Below are 16,364 nucleotides of genomic sequence, written 5' to 3' on the forward strand. Positions count from 1 at the left end.
TCAACGGCATGAAATAGCTTCTATATTCTAACACAGATGGGGTATCTTAATAATGTGAAGATGATCTCACACTTTAAACAGCTTTGATATAAAAGGTGCCATATAAAAAGGAAGTTATTATTCTTAGTTATAATACCCTAATAAAAGGATTTGCCATCTAAATGGCTGCTGAAACTTAACTGCAAAATTGCTTATAATGCTGCAATCAGTTGAGGCCAAATTCAATAAAAACTCCATCCGGCATTCACACTGAGAAGACCCACATGTGCCTTTATTTATTTTTTTTTAATTTCCTGGGCTTCCGGCCCAGAAATTGGATGGAAATTATATTTAAACCTGCTCTTGTGTATCAACTTTTGGTAAATATCAGGTTTTCAATTGACTCACATTACGCCTTGCATTTTAGGCAAAGGAGGAAAACAAAATGATGCCTCTCTATATACATATATTTATACACCTCTTGCCTGTTCTGACTATGAAAGTATGGCACACAATAAATGTTCACCATTACACCTACAAATTTTAGGATGGCCTCCCTCCTCCTGCTGCAATCACAGGATCCCAATTCCACTAATCCTTTTCCAGTACTAATAAATTTTCACCAGATCAGACAATGTAATCTGAGTTTGGAAATGACTAATTATTCAGAGAAGGTGGTGAGGGGTTCAGGGTTAGATTTTATCTCTGTGTCATTTAAAGAAGCATCTCTGTTGTTTTCCCTTGTCGTTTTGCTGCTTGGGGCCAGCCTCCCCTTCTTGATAAAAATATTCTTCCCCTTTGCAGGGTATATATGTATGTATTAGGAGGAATGCATTATGAGACATTGACTTGAAAATATTAAGAGAGGAAGAGCCTCCGTGATGGATGTGGGCTTGGCAGTAATTGCACCTGCTACACGCAAGGCCTGAGCATAATTTGCATGTAAAGTTCTCTCAGCTTCTTCTAGAACATACCACCTCTACCCAATAAAACATTTTGTCACACTCGGGGTTTGCCAACATGTTCCCAGATTGCAAGCAAAAAGATTATTTACAGTAACCAGTAACAACTGAAACGGCCATAAACAACCTTTCCGTACCTGTTCTATTTTTTTTTCTTTTCCTAAGTAGAGAGATCTTAAGGAGTTCAAATTTACTGCAATTTAATTCTGATGGGAAAAAGCATGCTATTTTTTATTTTTAGCAGTATATGCCATCTACTTCTAATCATCCCTGCCCCCATTTTAAAACATAACTTTTTTTTTTTTTAATCCAGACATTACTCTTACAGGGAAGAGCAGTTTCCTGATAAAGTTAGAGAAATGGCAAAAGTCATCAACATTAGAGAAAGTTTCCCAGTGTATGCCAGAAAACCTACTGCATGTTCATGGCGGAACCCTGCCTTGCTCAAGTTCTGAAGCAATTTCTTCCAGCAAGAGAGGCTGGGGCATGCATATAGGTTTCATCTTAGGGAGCACGCGCTTGCATTCTGGTGCTCTTAGGGAGCACTCCCTTGCATCCTGGTGCCCTGGGTTCTACCTCCTGTCTTTTAAGCCCACTCTTAGGGAGAGTTTTATCACAAGTCGAAATTCCACTCTGAATTGCAGGGGACCAAGGTAGGCGCACTTATTTCTGGAGGAAATGAGCTAATATGAGAAAGAGCAGTAAAAATATTCTAATTACCCTCTCAGATAGGGTTTGGCCCAGTTGCTTACCTCTGACTGCAGGACTGAGGGAGAAAGAAGAGAAGAGAGGAGGCAGGACTGTAAACTTTTGGTTTAGTCTAATTAAATAGATAGGACAATTTTTTTTTATAAAAGGAAAATAAATGTGTGATAGATTAAAACAATTCCAAAGAATTATAAAATGAAAATAATTAAGTCTCCTCAGCCCCAATTTTAGTCTCACTCACAAGAACTATCATTGTCAGCATACTGGGGCATCCTTCTAAAAATTGTGAAAGCATAAGTTTGCACGTAAGCATATATATATTTGCACGCACACATGAATGTCTGTATATAAATGCACAAACGCTGTTACATCCTTTTTCTGTAGCTGTTTCTTTCTCCTAACAATACCTCTTGAAGTCACTTCAAGCCAATACTGCTGGATGTTCCTCCCTCTCTGTAGTTACTGCCTTATATTCAGTTGTATTTCTCCACTGTATTTTAATTAACCACTCACCCATGATGGAGAGGTAGGTTGCTTCCAATTGTTTTTTCAATCATAAATTAAGCTGCACTGAACAACCTTTCCACAGCTACTGGGAGTTGGTGCAGCCTGGCTTAGGACTTTGACAGGCTAAGAGTCAAGTCCAGGTTCTCCAAACAACCAGTCTGTTTTGGAATACATTGTCTGTACTTGGGCGGATAAAGGTAAAGAGACGTACCTCACAGTGTCCTTGTAAGAATGCAGTTGCGATTATTCTTATAACCGATTATCATTGAAGTCTTAGGCATATGAATTTCCTCATCTCTAAATCAGGGCATGACAGATCTAGGGTTGCTCTGGGGACTGTATGAACTAATTCACTTAAATTGTGCAGTCCAGTACCTGGAATACAGCAAACCCTCAATAATTATCCACTTTATTATTAAAATCGGCAACCTTTGCTCACTTGTGAGAGTCAAGCTGGAGAAGTGGAATGATTGCCTTTTAACCCCGTGCTTCCCGGGCTCCAATTATGTAGGCACGAGGCCATCCGGCGAGGTGTGACAAGCTGACCACCTCCCCCTCCCGCGCCAACGCCCAGGGTCCTGCGGCGGCCCGATACACTTGTGCGCACGCGGCGGAGCGCAGGGCGGCGCGGGTCCGGTCTGGCGGGGAGACGCAGGACCCAGTTGGCTGCGGCCGGCGCGCTCACCGCCCCTCCCGCCCGCTCGGCTCCCCCTCCCTCCCTTGCGGGCGCCCGCGCCGGAGCCCGAGCGGCGGAGGCTTAGGCAGCGCTAGCTTGGCGCGGGGAGAGCAGCCACAGCAGCCTGGCGCGCGGCAGCGGCGGGCGGGCGCCGCGGGCTCGGCCGGGAACGGCGCGGACGGGGACGCTGCGGCGGCGGCTCGCGCGGGCGCGCACGGCGGCCCCCCAGGCCCGGGCGAACGGCGGCTGGCGGGCTGGCGGGCTGGCGGGGCGGGCGTTTTGCAAGCTGCAGTTACCAGGTAGGTCGCGGATGCGGGGCCCTTCGCGCTGGCCCGGACCACAGGGCTGGGCCGCCTGCCTGGGCAAACTTTACTCACTGGCCTCAAGGCTCCTCAGCCCCAAAGTTTGTTCTGGGGAAAATGCACCTGATGGATCGGGAATTAAAAATGCTTCCTTCAGCGGATTTGCCTTGGGGTGATTTTGTTCCCCCTTCTAAGGCGGGATGGGAAGACTCCCCGTCTTCAGCTCCAGTGCAGGTAGATGCGAGGTGGGTCCTCCTGGCTGGCCCCTAGCGGAGCAGATTTGGCCAGTAAAAGTTGAAAAAAAAAAAAAGTTGTGACCGTGGGTGGGTGGGGGCTGAGGCTCTGGTCAAGAATCCCTGGTGCTTGGTGCAGGGGATAGGAATGTGATACCTTTTTGCCAGAGACCCCTCCTGGCTTCCGAGGTCTCAGGAAACCAGTAGAGAATGCTTCGATGAGGGATCAAGTTTTCCGAGCTGCGTATTCTTTCCGCTTGGAAATCTGCAGCCTTGGATGGAATCCCCCGTCGCGTTTGTCAGGCTTTCTCTTAGGGACTGACGTCCAGCGTTCCTGAGCTCGGACTCTGGTCTCAGCGGCTTTCCTGTTCTCTAAGGAGCCCTGCAAAGCCAATCAAGCAGGAAGCAAATACCAGGAACAGAAAACCAGGTTGTCCCAACCAAGTCAGGGCACCATCAGAATTTTTTTTTTTTTTTTTGATTGTCTGAAAAGAAAGAACACCAAAGCTCCTCGCCACTCGCCGATCCGAGTCCCCTCCCCTGAATTGCATTTGTTTATTGATTTACAACAAGGAGATACGCCCAGAGGAATGATTTAATAATTAACGGTGCCCGCTATGGTGAGGACAGCAGACCTCAGTTCTCAGCCAAAGGGAGGGCAACAGACAGAGAAGGGGGTAGCCAGACTGTTAACCTCAGCCCAAGACGTGGGGAAACAGAGCTGGAGGAGGCAGCAGACAAGAGATATGTGATGTGCAGGAGGGAGGTCAGATACCCCAGCTCATATGATGAGTAAGTAAATTCAGAAATGATTTTTAAATGATTAAGCAAGAATTAACTTAAAAAAAGAAAAAGATGGTAGGAAGACTGTACATGCTGTGGTTTCTGTCTACTCCCACAGAGATGGATATCACACTGGATGGAAAAAAAAAACTGTGATCTGTAAATAGATTAAAAACAGGAATTAATCAGAACAATGAGTCAGAGCCCTTGAGAGATTGAAACGAGGAATAATTGCCTTTGAAAGAGCTATTATGTCTCAATATCTAAGTCAGATTTCTTACTTTTGCTCTGCTGGCTGTGTTTACATGACTTGGGCTGCAGTAACCTGACATCTCAGGTGGTGGTTTTAACCCTTTGTGTGTAATTGTGATAGAGAGGAAATTGTCTGCAGGTTAATGGTCATATCCCTTTGCGTGACATTTGTGGAAAGCCTAATATGTGCACATCACTGATTGCAATGGGACAAGGTCTTATAAATGTTGTTTATGAAGTCCATAAGATAAGATTCAGCTTTACTAATGGAAAGATGTTCGCTGTCACATAATAAAAAGAGTGGGTTCAGGAATTATCTTTCAGTGCTTGCTTGAAATTAGTTGAGAGTCAACATATGGTTGAATCTATACATGTGATTCCTCCTGTCTAAGGATGGGATAACTAAGACACCAAGTGGCTAATTGATTTGCAGGTTAATAGATTGAGGCAGTGGCCACCTTAGGCAATGCTATGCAGCCCCATGTCCTACTTGCTGTCTGTGTGACTTTAATGTCAGCCTGAAGACATGAAGGCATGAGGTTCATTTCTCCAGGAAAACTTCTGGATATCTTTCACAACACAACCAGATTGCCCGAGTGTTCCTTAAAATGGCAACAAAAACTTAATAGGACCAAAATGCTGAGCAATTTCCAGGGGAGCAGAGATTACCTGCAGAGAACAAGTGATAACCTCTCAGTTGTTGATTTATGTTCAATTTTATACTTGTCACATTTCATGTATGCCCAGTTATTACAAACTAATAGCCTCTTCGCTCTGCTGGCAAAATATGCATCTCTCTCTTTTATAAGTTCCTAACTCCTTCTCATGCATTCAGTACACATCATTGAGTTTTGTTTTTACTGCGTAATTTAAGTGTCCAACTTGAAGTTCTCATTAACTCCTAATATGTTTGTGCTGAAATAGTATATAGATATAATTGCCTCTTTCAAACTGCCAGATCTACTTATCACTATATTGCAGCAATGCCACAAAACAGAGAGATGCATAAGACTCATTCAGTGTTCTGTGTTTTCCAGTATTATTTAGGAAGTCGTTAGCAATAAAATAATTTAAATTTAATGTGGTTGGAGATATTCAGAAAGCAGGAGGACTTAATGATGCTGTGTGAGTTCGCTTGCCATCTCTGATTCAGTCATCCACAGCCATCCCCCTTTTACTTTCTTTATTGTAGCCAGTTACTTTGTCTCTTTGAATGGGAATACCTCTGAGGCTTTTAATATATATATATTGGTCACTTAGTGCCATTGGGGGCCATTCCCTTTTTTATATTTAATAATAGTGATTGGATAATATCCTTTTTTTGCAGAGATTTTTGGCAGTAGAGTGTTTGGCCATAGAATAGTTTAGAATAGAACATTTCTTTGAAATGGAGGTGTGAGAGCTATCTGTCTCAGATCTATTTGTGTAAAAATCTCAGAAATGGATCAAGTGCTAAATGTTTTTTGGTTTGTATTGCTTTTCCTTCTATCTCCTAAACATTTCTTTTGAACATTTGCTGCAGGAGAAATATACTCCCTGGTTGAAACTTTGTATGCCAAGTTTCAATCCATGGTAAGGTTTTATTTGCCCCCTTTTATGTACATGTTATAAACAAGAAATAAGGGTTTGTAATAGAGGTGCTGGCAGAACTTTATAGCATTTCAAACAGCTCTGCTACTTGGAATGTAAATATTTGTAGAATCTTTACTGTGCAAGAAGCTGCCTTGCAAAAAGTGAGAAACAAATGAGTATTTTATAAAGTAGAATAAAATAATTCAGAAGGAATGCACATTTCTTATAGTGGACATATGAACATTTTAAGGAATCTATTATATATGTTACAGTTATTGCATTTTAAGATACCTTTATAAAAACTCAGTTCGCAAATTCTCTGTCCTCTAAAACAGAATGTTTTTTGTCCTGTTTAAGTGATTTGACCTTGTTTACTTTTCAAAGTTAAAAAAGAAATCAGATCTATATTTCGGAAACTATTACACATAAATGGGCCTGTTAGTATAATAAGTTTAAAAGGATAAGCAGTTTTGGGGGCCATTACAATATTTCAAATGTTCTTATTTGGGGGAACTAGTACAGATCTCATGTGGCCTTTTGATTATAACTCTGAGATGTTTCTCAGATTTGCCCATGCACATCACCCTGCTGCAGGCCACCATCTTCTCTCCTGGGATATCTGCGCTGGCCTCTTAAATGGATTCCCTGCTCGCTTTCTTGCTTTTTCCCCTAAGTCATTCTCTACATAGCAGCCAGACCTATGTATATATATATATATATTTAATATATATTTAATGAATCATTACCTCCTCTACTCAAAACCCTAAATGGCTTTCTATTGCACTTAGAATAAAATCTAGACTATTAAATATTACCTACCATGTAGGATTTAAGCACTATCTATCCTTCTAACATCATCTAATACTCTACTCTTGGGAACAAGAGCTTCATAAGCTTTCTTTCAGGTCTGTGGGTTTGCTGAGCTCTTTCCTTCCGTTCCTGTTCCTTGTCTGGACTGCGGCCCCCCCCCCCCCCTCCCAGCCCTTAACCACAGACAGATAGGCACACACGCACGCACACACACACACACACACACACACGCTCATACATATCCATCATCCTCTTGATGCTTTTTTGACCCCCGCTCATCCCTTAGGTCACAATTTAAATATCATTTACTTAGAGAGGGCTCATTGATTTCCCTCCTCTAAATTAAGGCACCTCTGTTAGGCTCTCTCTTCATTTCCCTATAACACTTATTACGTCTTGGAACTGTATATTTCCTCGTGTGATTACTTGTTTATGTTCTGTAAGCACCTTGTAAGCAGTTACTGCATCTGTTTTATTCACTATTGCAAAAGAGTGCCTAACACAGTACCTGGCCACGGTGGAGTTTCATAAACCTATGAGAACTAAACTTTGGGGGATGCTGGGTTTGCAGCATGTGGTCGTAGTACCCATGAAACTGTGTCGTAGGAACCTGTCAAGAATGCCGGTACTCATCTGGAGTCTGCAGCTGACTTTCATGGAGTACTCTTTGTCACATTGTCTATGATTGCTTGCACCTGTTGGATATCTGCCACTTGAAACCCATTGTGTCCAAAATAGGATTCATCATGTGTCTCACAAGCTGGTTCCAGCATGGGAGATACCATTTTTTTTTTTTTAACTTTCACTATGGTCTTCAAGGCATGTGGCACCCATGGTCTTTGAGGCCATCCCCTCCCTTTGTCCCTGTGACTGTCTTTGATGAAAAATACAGACAGCATACATTCAGGGGTTAGCATGTGCCAGGCTAGCTTCTAAGCATTTGACTCCCTTTAAACTTTTTACCTCTTACCTAAATGCAGCAGATTAAGAAATGATTTCGCTCCCCTCTTCCTTTCTTGCTGCAGTCCCTCTAGTACATGCTGCTTTATAATACATGAACCAGACACCCACTGCCTGGAGAAAAAAATGTTACTGATGAAACTTGTCTGCATAAGGCTTCCCCCACACCCCAATTCTCCCCTGATACTTGACATCCAACTATAGGGGCCTTCTTGATCTTTTTGAAAACAACTTCTTGAAAAGCCAATCTTGGCTTCAAGACCTTCACACCTGCCATTTCTTCTGCCTTCAACCCTTTTGGGGCTTCCACCCCACTGCCTGCATTCCCATCTCAAATAATCTCCACTCCAAGTCTGTTATTTCTACCAGGACTACTCTTACCCCACCATTTGTTTGGTTGATTCCCACCCATTGATTTCTCACAGAAGCCTTTACTTCTTCTCAGACTATAGTTAGAGCTCCAGGCTATCTCCTCTCAACCACCTTCTATTTCTTCTTTAGGAGGAAAATCGTTAGAATTTAATTAATGTTGTGACATTGTTTAAGAGCTGCCTTTTCCTGACAAGCTTGGGGTGCAATGGCACATGCACACTGGGACTTTGGTAAATATTTGGCGAATACATGGAAAAAGAAGTCTTATTGCACTCTCTCTCCTAATCTCAGCCCCTTCATTGGTTTGGAATTCTGCTATGTTAATATAAATTAGAGCTTCATTTTCTAGGATGTACTTTTGGCACATAATTTTTAGACCCCAATTTTGTTTTGCAGTTTCTAGGTGACAGATAAATCATTAATTGACAGCACATGGATATCACTGTTGATGTGGCAGTCTCTTAAGTCTGAACTCAGAAAATACTGAGACACACATATGCTTTAAAGGAAGGATAAGCTGAAGTTTGTCATTAGCAAGGGCTGGTCTTTGATTTAATTAGCTTATTTTAGCGTAAGATGTAATTTGGAATTCTCAAAATTCAGTACCTTATTGGCATTGAATATTGACATATGAGAGAAATAACTAGACTACACCACAAGAAATGAAAAGCACGTGTTCCTAAAATATAATTACTTGTACTGGGGGAAGACCATGTGGGCATCTGACATTCTCACCAATTATCTTTCAAATAGCTCCTCTTATTGGACTGAAAACACTCCATCCCTCTTTCACTGTTTCCCAGCTTGTGAGCATTCTGCATAAACATTAAATTGGGTTTCTGATGAAAAAGTGGCGATTCCTTCTGAATCACCTCTGGGGTGAGGCATGATAACTTGCAGCTGAAAAACTTTTTATTTTAAAAGAATTATGGTCTCACAAGAAGTTACAAAAATAGAGTTCAGTGTGCCCTTTGCCAGCTTCCCCCAATGGTGACATTTTATGTAGCTGTAGTACAATATTGGAACCAGGAAATTGACATAGGTACATACTGTTAACTAGACTACCTGTGTTACTAAGTTTTCACCATTTTAACCTGCATTCATTTATATGCATGAAAATAACTCTATACAGTCTTATCCCAGCTATAGAGTCATATATATATATATATATATATAGGACTTTAAAGAGCAAATATCCAGAGAGTTGCAGTTTCCATATAAGCATACACTGATGTAATGTTTTTGCACGTGTCTTCCAGATTGCAAATATCCCACTTCCATAGACTTTTCTTCACGAAAATATTTGTCTTCTTGTTCTTAAATATCATGAACTCTTTCACCGTGGGGATGCCTGAATGTGAAAGTAAAGGCTGCTATGGAAATGGAAGTCTTGGCATTTTATAAACTGGGAGGTGACATTTGGGTGGCTCTCTGTGGTCAGTAGTTTGAGAAAATGAGTTGACTTTTCATACTACAGTTAAAAATTATGCAGATAAGAAGTGTGTTTATTTATCAAGGCAGTCAGGCTTGCTCAGGATTTTTATGCCACCAGGGTAAAAGGCACGACTGAATAGTCCCTTGTACTTTCTAACTGAATCACAGCCCATTTTTATTTCGTACATGAAATATCCACTCGTTAGAATAACTTAACGCATTTCAGACGAAGGTAATGACACTTTTCAGGCAATTAAAATCAACCCTAACAATATAGCCAGTGATCTAATCCAATGCCTGCTACACACTCGAGCAGCAGTCTCCTTGAATGTAAAGCAGCAGAGAGTTGCTGATTACCAGTCATCATTACTAATTCTGGTGAATTTTCTGAAGGCTCTGGAATACAGATAGGGCATGTTTGTACCAAAATCTGGTGCATGTCATGGTACCTACCTCCCTTTGCCTACAAAAATCTTTACATTTGTATATATTACACATTTTACATCATTTTTCTCAACTACATGAAATGAAGTCTTCAAGTGGCTTCTTTTTATTTTAAGTAAAACCGATCAGAAGCTGTGTGGAGAGGCTATAAGATTTTGAAATTTGAACTTTGTAGGTCAAGGTTTTTACTTTTTCTTGCTCTTAGTCCAGTAAATAAAAATTTTCTCATATACAATGTAATGGCATACATGTTTACATTCAGTAGTAATTTATTGGATGGTTATTTCACCAAAATATTATTACCTCCATGGAGCTGATCTTGTAGAATTCATAGGAATATTAATTTTTAAAAAGAAAAAAAGCGTCTTCATGTATGGGTTTGTTATATCACCTAACAAACCAGATATTTTTTGATGACACTTACAGATGGAGAGTATATTGCCCTATAATGGTAAATTCTAGAATATAGGCATTATTCCTTTTAAATCTAAAAGTTCCACCATTGTTTATTGCTGTAAATTCTTTTTTTGCATTATGACTTGCTTGACCAATATCCTTTGTAATTTTTCTAGAAATGACTTGCAGGTATTTTCTCCTTGGTCCTGATTTTTTATTCTTCCATTTTTCTAATCTGATAATTTGTTTTTCATCCTTCTTCCCATGCTGCTTGACCTTCAAACAACCTCTCCACACTAATCCAAGACTTATATTAGGATAGGGTAAAATTCATAAAGAAATACAGGCATCAAATACACTTAAGCAGAAGAGAATAAAACCCAGTGATGGGAAGATATTTTGGATCATAGATAGGATTTAATTTGCCCATGTCATTCAAAGTTAGTCAATTTTTCCCTTCTCTTCCTGTTTTTCTTCTCCTTCCTCTTTCATTCATTTTTCTTTCCCTTTTCTTTTTTCTTATTAGTCATTTTTTGGCTTTGACTTTTCTGTACTGACCCCTAGTGGATCAATGAGTTCAGTTATCTCTAATTGAATGTTACATATATTTTTTGTTTTTGGGTGAGGGGGAGCCTGTAAATTTTATTACGTTTGATCTTCAGAGAAAACTGACTTCAGAAAAAAAGCAAAATAAGACCGAACATATACATCAGCCCTCTGGTTGCCCTGTGGTAGGCTGATGGCGGCAGCAGTACCTTCCATATCTGTTTGCATTGTGATTTGCTTCTCCCTTCCCTGGGGAAGTCTGTTTCTCTTCCCCAGGAATTTGGGCTGGCCAGTAAAATTTGAATAATAAAATGTGGCTGAAATGGTTTCCTTTTGAATTCTGAGCCTCAGCTCAGAAGAGACCTGGGAATTTCCATTCTTGTTCTCTTGCTGCAATTGACACCACCATGTAAAGGAGTCCAGCCTAGCCTCTTAGAGGAGGGGAGAACACAGAGAGATGGAGGCCCAGCCAATAGTCAAAATCAGTAGTCAGGGCGGGCCATAGTGGCCCAGCAGGCAGAGTTCTTGCCTGCCATGCTGGAGTCCTGGGTTCGATTCCTGGTGCCTTCCCACACACACAAAAAAAAAATCAGTAGTCACTTGTGTAAGCCATGTTGGATAACCCGATCCAAATCAAGTTGTCTGATGGCTGCAGTTATATGAATCACCGTGGGCAAGACTAGCACATGAACTGTTTAGCTGCACTCAGTTCAAATTCATAATCCTGAGGAAAAGTGTTGTGGTTGCTTAAGTTATTAAGTCTTGGGGGTTTTATGCAGCAATAAATGACAAACCCCTTCAAAAATGTGCACATTTTTTCTCTCAGTGTTTGGTTTGGTAACAAACAATCTGATAATCTCAGTGGTTCCCAAGAACCAGAATATTTGCTGCTTTATGTGAGAGCTGTGGATCAGGTGTCACTCTTTTCCATGCTGTGGCTTGACCGTGTGCCTGCTCTCTGTGACTTCTTATTCTGGGGTCCACGTTGGAGATGGCTATGTAATGGGTGCTCTGATGCTCTGCCAGGTCCCCTAATTTCAGGCTGACATAGGAGCTGCTGGGAATGACTGCCACTGATGTGCAAAGGTGCAGCCTTATTGAGAATTTCACTTTGCTATAGGGAACTGGGAACTGCCTCAGCGAATTATGCCTCATCAATCTTATCATTCCCACATCATTCTGTTGACGAGCACAGCAACTAACATATCAAATTCCAAGTCAAGTTTGGGGAAATATCCTCAACCCTCTTTATTGGGGTGAATTGCAAAGTCACATGACATAAGATACAGGAAGGGAAAAGAATTGGGACCAGTAATGCAATCTGCCAAACCACCAAACTCATATCCATTAAGCTTTATAAATACTCTCTGGATTTTAGTGGACTGATCCAACTAAATCAGATTTTAGTCTTAATCTTTCAAATTAGAAACAGGAAATGTAAACTGTCACTTTATTGCCTATGAATGAATTATAACTCTAATTACTGCCTAAATAAGTCCTGCGTGAGTTCCAATAATATACATGTACACAGGTGAAAAATATGAAAGCTTTCAGAAACCATATAGTCCAGTTGGAAATTAGAAGAACTGTCGTAAGTATTTGGAAATCTAGTGAACAATAACAAGAATTTTGCCCTACTAGTAAAGTGTGCACTTCTTCATCCAGGCAAGCTTCTCTAAGCCTCAGTTTCTTCATCTGTAAAGCTGAAAATTGGTTCCTACTGTGTAGATTTGTTCTAAGGAATATATGAGGGAAGGTCAGGCCCTTAGCAAAGTTCAATTGATGCTACCTGATGACAGTTGTGATTGTATTGGTGTTGAATTTCTTGTTATTCACTATATATGTTTTACATATGTTCACAGAATAATAGAGACATCGTCTACAGTAAAAGAAAAGAGAGTTGGGAGGAATTAAAAGAAGCTCTGGGAGAATCATCTAGAAGAAGATCAGGGAAGACTCCATGTGAATTGAGGAATTGAGCTAAATCCTCAATTTAGCTCAATTGTGGAAGGCTGGAGGTCGAGGCGGGGGTTGTCTGGTTGATAAAAGCTGGCCTGGGATGCTCTTGACCCAGCGAGCCATTCTCATGCCTGTTGTAGTTGAGAGTGTGTTTAAGGTGATGATGGTTGAGTTGGAGTTGTAATAGTGGAAGACCTTGATATGGGCAGAGTGTTGGCTACTCAGATGTTATTAGAGCATGGTGGGGGATGTGACGCCATGCCCTGCTGTGAATTTAAGGTGATAAGAGCCAGGCAAGATTTCTTTGTAAAAAACTTTTTTCTTTCATCCCAAAATTCTTAAAAAGCAGAGAATGTTAGAAAGGGCTGAAAAGATGCAGAGAATGCTTCAGGTCCAATAACAAGTTAATGGTCTAACCAGAAATGAAACCCATAGTCCCCATGTCCAGAAGCAGTGCACTTTTCACTACAGAACAGCCTCCACTTATAAAAAAAATAAAGCATGTAACTGTAAATGTAACCTACTGCCTTGTCCTCCATAGAGGCTGTGAAGGAGTGATCCCATGGTCTCAGACCCTAAGTGGACCCAGTTTTCTCTGTACATGGGATTTCATCCACAGCACAAAAATTGAGTTTAATCTTCAGAAGGTCCTGCAGTTTCTCTCTGTCCTTAACACATTCTCTTCCCTTCTTTCCAAGGTTCCCCCTTCTTACCTGTTCTTTTGGTCACAGTTTCTCTGGGTGGCCCAGGGTTTCTGCTTGATTATTTTCCTTCTCCCTCTTATGAATCATTCCTTCTCCTTTTTTTTTTTCTCCTCACTTATAAAGAGAAGACAAACCTATATATATTTTAAAAAGCTGCCGTCTACCAGCTGTGCTTTCCTTTTCATTGCCCTACATTTTTACCTGGAATCCTAATGATTATCTAAAATAATACCTATCCTTTTTAAGTTCCAAGTTCAGACTGTCTTCCATCTCCCCTTAGCTGTGGTCCAGCTTTATCAAGAGATTCAGATTGATTTATCCTGTTGCTGTTGTTGTTATGAGACAACTGTTCAGAAACTGTTTAGAATCCCTGCCACAGCCTGGGAAAGGAGGATTCTTCTCAACTTGGTTAATTATGTTAGGCTCAGTCATGTGACTTGCTTTGACCAATGGAGTGTGAATATTGTGCATTTAGTCACTTCCTGGCAGAGACTTTGAGAACCAGTGCAGGGTTCTTGTGTTTGTTTTCCAGATTGAGCTGTTATGAGGGTAAGAAACTTGTCTTTCTTGGTTACTCCATGCCTGGCATAGAGCAGGCTCTAAAATATATTGAACAAATTAGATTAAATCCACAAATAACCCCCAAATACTCATGATCTTCCCCTCTGAATTCTTGTAACCCTCTATATACTTTAGAGTTTTAGCATTATTTAAGTTGGATTATATACTAAATGCCATGCTAATGATTTCATTCAATTCTCAGGACAAAAGACCAATGCGCTGCCTTTCCTTTGATGCTCAGCGTATTGCCTAAACATAGTTATTTCTGGATTTTTTTAAATCATTGAATCTAGATTTAACTCTTTGTCATGATAGTAGTTACTCTACTATATTATAATTGACTTTTACTTGCCTGTATATGGCTTTGAATTGTAAAATTCCTCTGAATGCTGGTCGCTGGAGCCTGGTACAAATACCTAGATCTTAATAGGTTCTCCTTACATATTTATGGAATAAATAGATATTTTTAAGCTCTCATTAAATGGTGGATAATACAAGTATTAATTTTATCTCAGTGCTTTATACAAAGTACATACCCCAGGAGTAGTTATTCAATGATCATTTTATAGAATTGATATGCTATTTACTATATTAAGGGATGGAGTGTAACTATGAAATTCACAATATATGTAATCCAACTAAGAGTGTATCTGCTATCTATAGCTAGGTAACAAATCATCCCTAAATCTAATAGTTTAAAATATTCATTTTATTGTTTATGATTCCATATGGGTTGGAAATTTGGACAGGACTCTATAGGACAGCTCATATTTGATCCACATGGTATGGGCTGCATAGGCTTGCACGGGCTGGAAGATCCATGATGCCTTCACTCAAAACTTTGGGGCCTCAGCTAGTTAGATGGGATGGTTCAGACTTGGCTGGGCTGGTCTCTCCCTCGTCAGCATTCAGAAATCTAGGCTGGTGGTAAGAACATTCCAAGTCAGTGAAAGCAGAACCTAGAAGGTCTCTTAAAGGCTTAAGTCCCGGACTCACAGAGCATCCTTTCTACCCCTTTCTGTTGGTGAGAGCATGTCACAAGACCAGCCCATATTCAGGAGTAGAAAGACAGGTTCTACCTCTTGATTGGGAGGAGCAGCATGGTCCAGGGTTAAGAGAATTGTTAGCTGTATAGATAATCTTTCACTCTAAGGGAATTACTTGAATCTAAATTTTCTTTTAGAACTTTCCAAGATATTCCCAGTTGTGATGGGGAGTAGGAAGTATACTAAAAGTTAATATGATTCGTGAAACCCAAAGTAATTTTAAAACTGCTAAGTCACTTATGTAACACTATTCTTCTCATCATTGTCATATTTATTTTTAGTGTTGCTGGCATTATCTAATTTTTATGATTAAGAACAATAAACAGAAATTAATCTTCATGAGTGAATTAGGATGAGACGTTTCATCTGCCCAGATGGTTTTTAACGTTGTACGCTCGTTGCAAACGTTAGGTGATGATATTTGATTGGTTTTAAAATTTACATATGCAAAGCACAAATCCCTGAAAAAGAAACTCCCCAATTCACAGTAATGCAAGTTAGCAAGAAATTTTCTTCCTATTTGAGTGCTGCTCTCACTTTGTCTGTTTTTAAAAATAAATGTGCTGATCAATACCATGAATAATTAAGTGAAAGGAGTTGTGGGATTTGGGGCTGTATGCTTTTTAGTAATTGTAAATTCCATTTCACAAAGCCACAGCTCAGTAGCTAGGAGAAACAAAGGCTGGGATCCTTTTTATTCATTAAAAAATATCTGTTAGATAAACGTAGTTCTACAAAGAAATTTGCTTAGCAAAGATTTTTTGCTTAGAATGTAGTATTCTACATTTCACAGGTAGTATTAAATCATCTGAAGAGGTTTATATATCTGAAGAAATCATTACCCAAAGGATAATAATAAACTCTTTCTTCCTGAAATGATTATAAAGGATGGTTTTCTGGTTCAGTTCCAAACCTAGTATAAATCCGATGTAGAGAAAATTGTGTACTATCCATTGATAAATTTCTTTGCATTGATAGATTTCTTATGTCAGACCACTGAACTGATAGGTTACTGAAAGGAGCCCCCCACACCCACTATTAAGTGGTTTAGAATTCTATATAAACGGAATGGATGTAGAGTTTAAATTGCCCACTTCTCCTTTCTCTTCCTACTTCCCCTGTCCCTGTAGGTGTGGAGACAGGAGGGATCTGAATTCC

General features: G+C 40.2%; 1 protein-coding gene across 1 annotated transcript in view; it reads left to right on the forward strand.

Annotated features, from left to right (window-relative positions):
• The first annotated feature begins 3,056 nt into the window (after nucleotides 1-3,056).
• The window catches only part of CNTN3 (contactin 3), a 371,507-nt gene continuing 358,199 nt past the window's right edge, over nucleotides 3,057-16,364 (forward strand). The window contains exon 1 of the mRNA XM_077128680.1: nucleotides 3,057-3,131. The gene's annotated coding sequence lies outside the window, so the exon portion shown is untranslated. The remainder of the gene's footprint in view (nucleotides 3,132-16,364) is intronic.

The sequence above is a fragment of the Tamandua tetradactyla genome, chromosome 15 (assembly GCF_023851605.1).
Source record: "Tamandua tetradactyla isolate mTamTet1 chromosome 15, mTamTet1.pri, whole genome shotgun sequence".
NCBI classification, from domain to species: domain Eukaryota; kingdom Metazoa; phylum Chordata; class Mammalia; order Pilosa; family Myrmecophagidae; genus Tamandua; species Tamandua tetradactyla.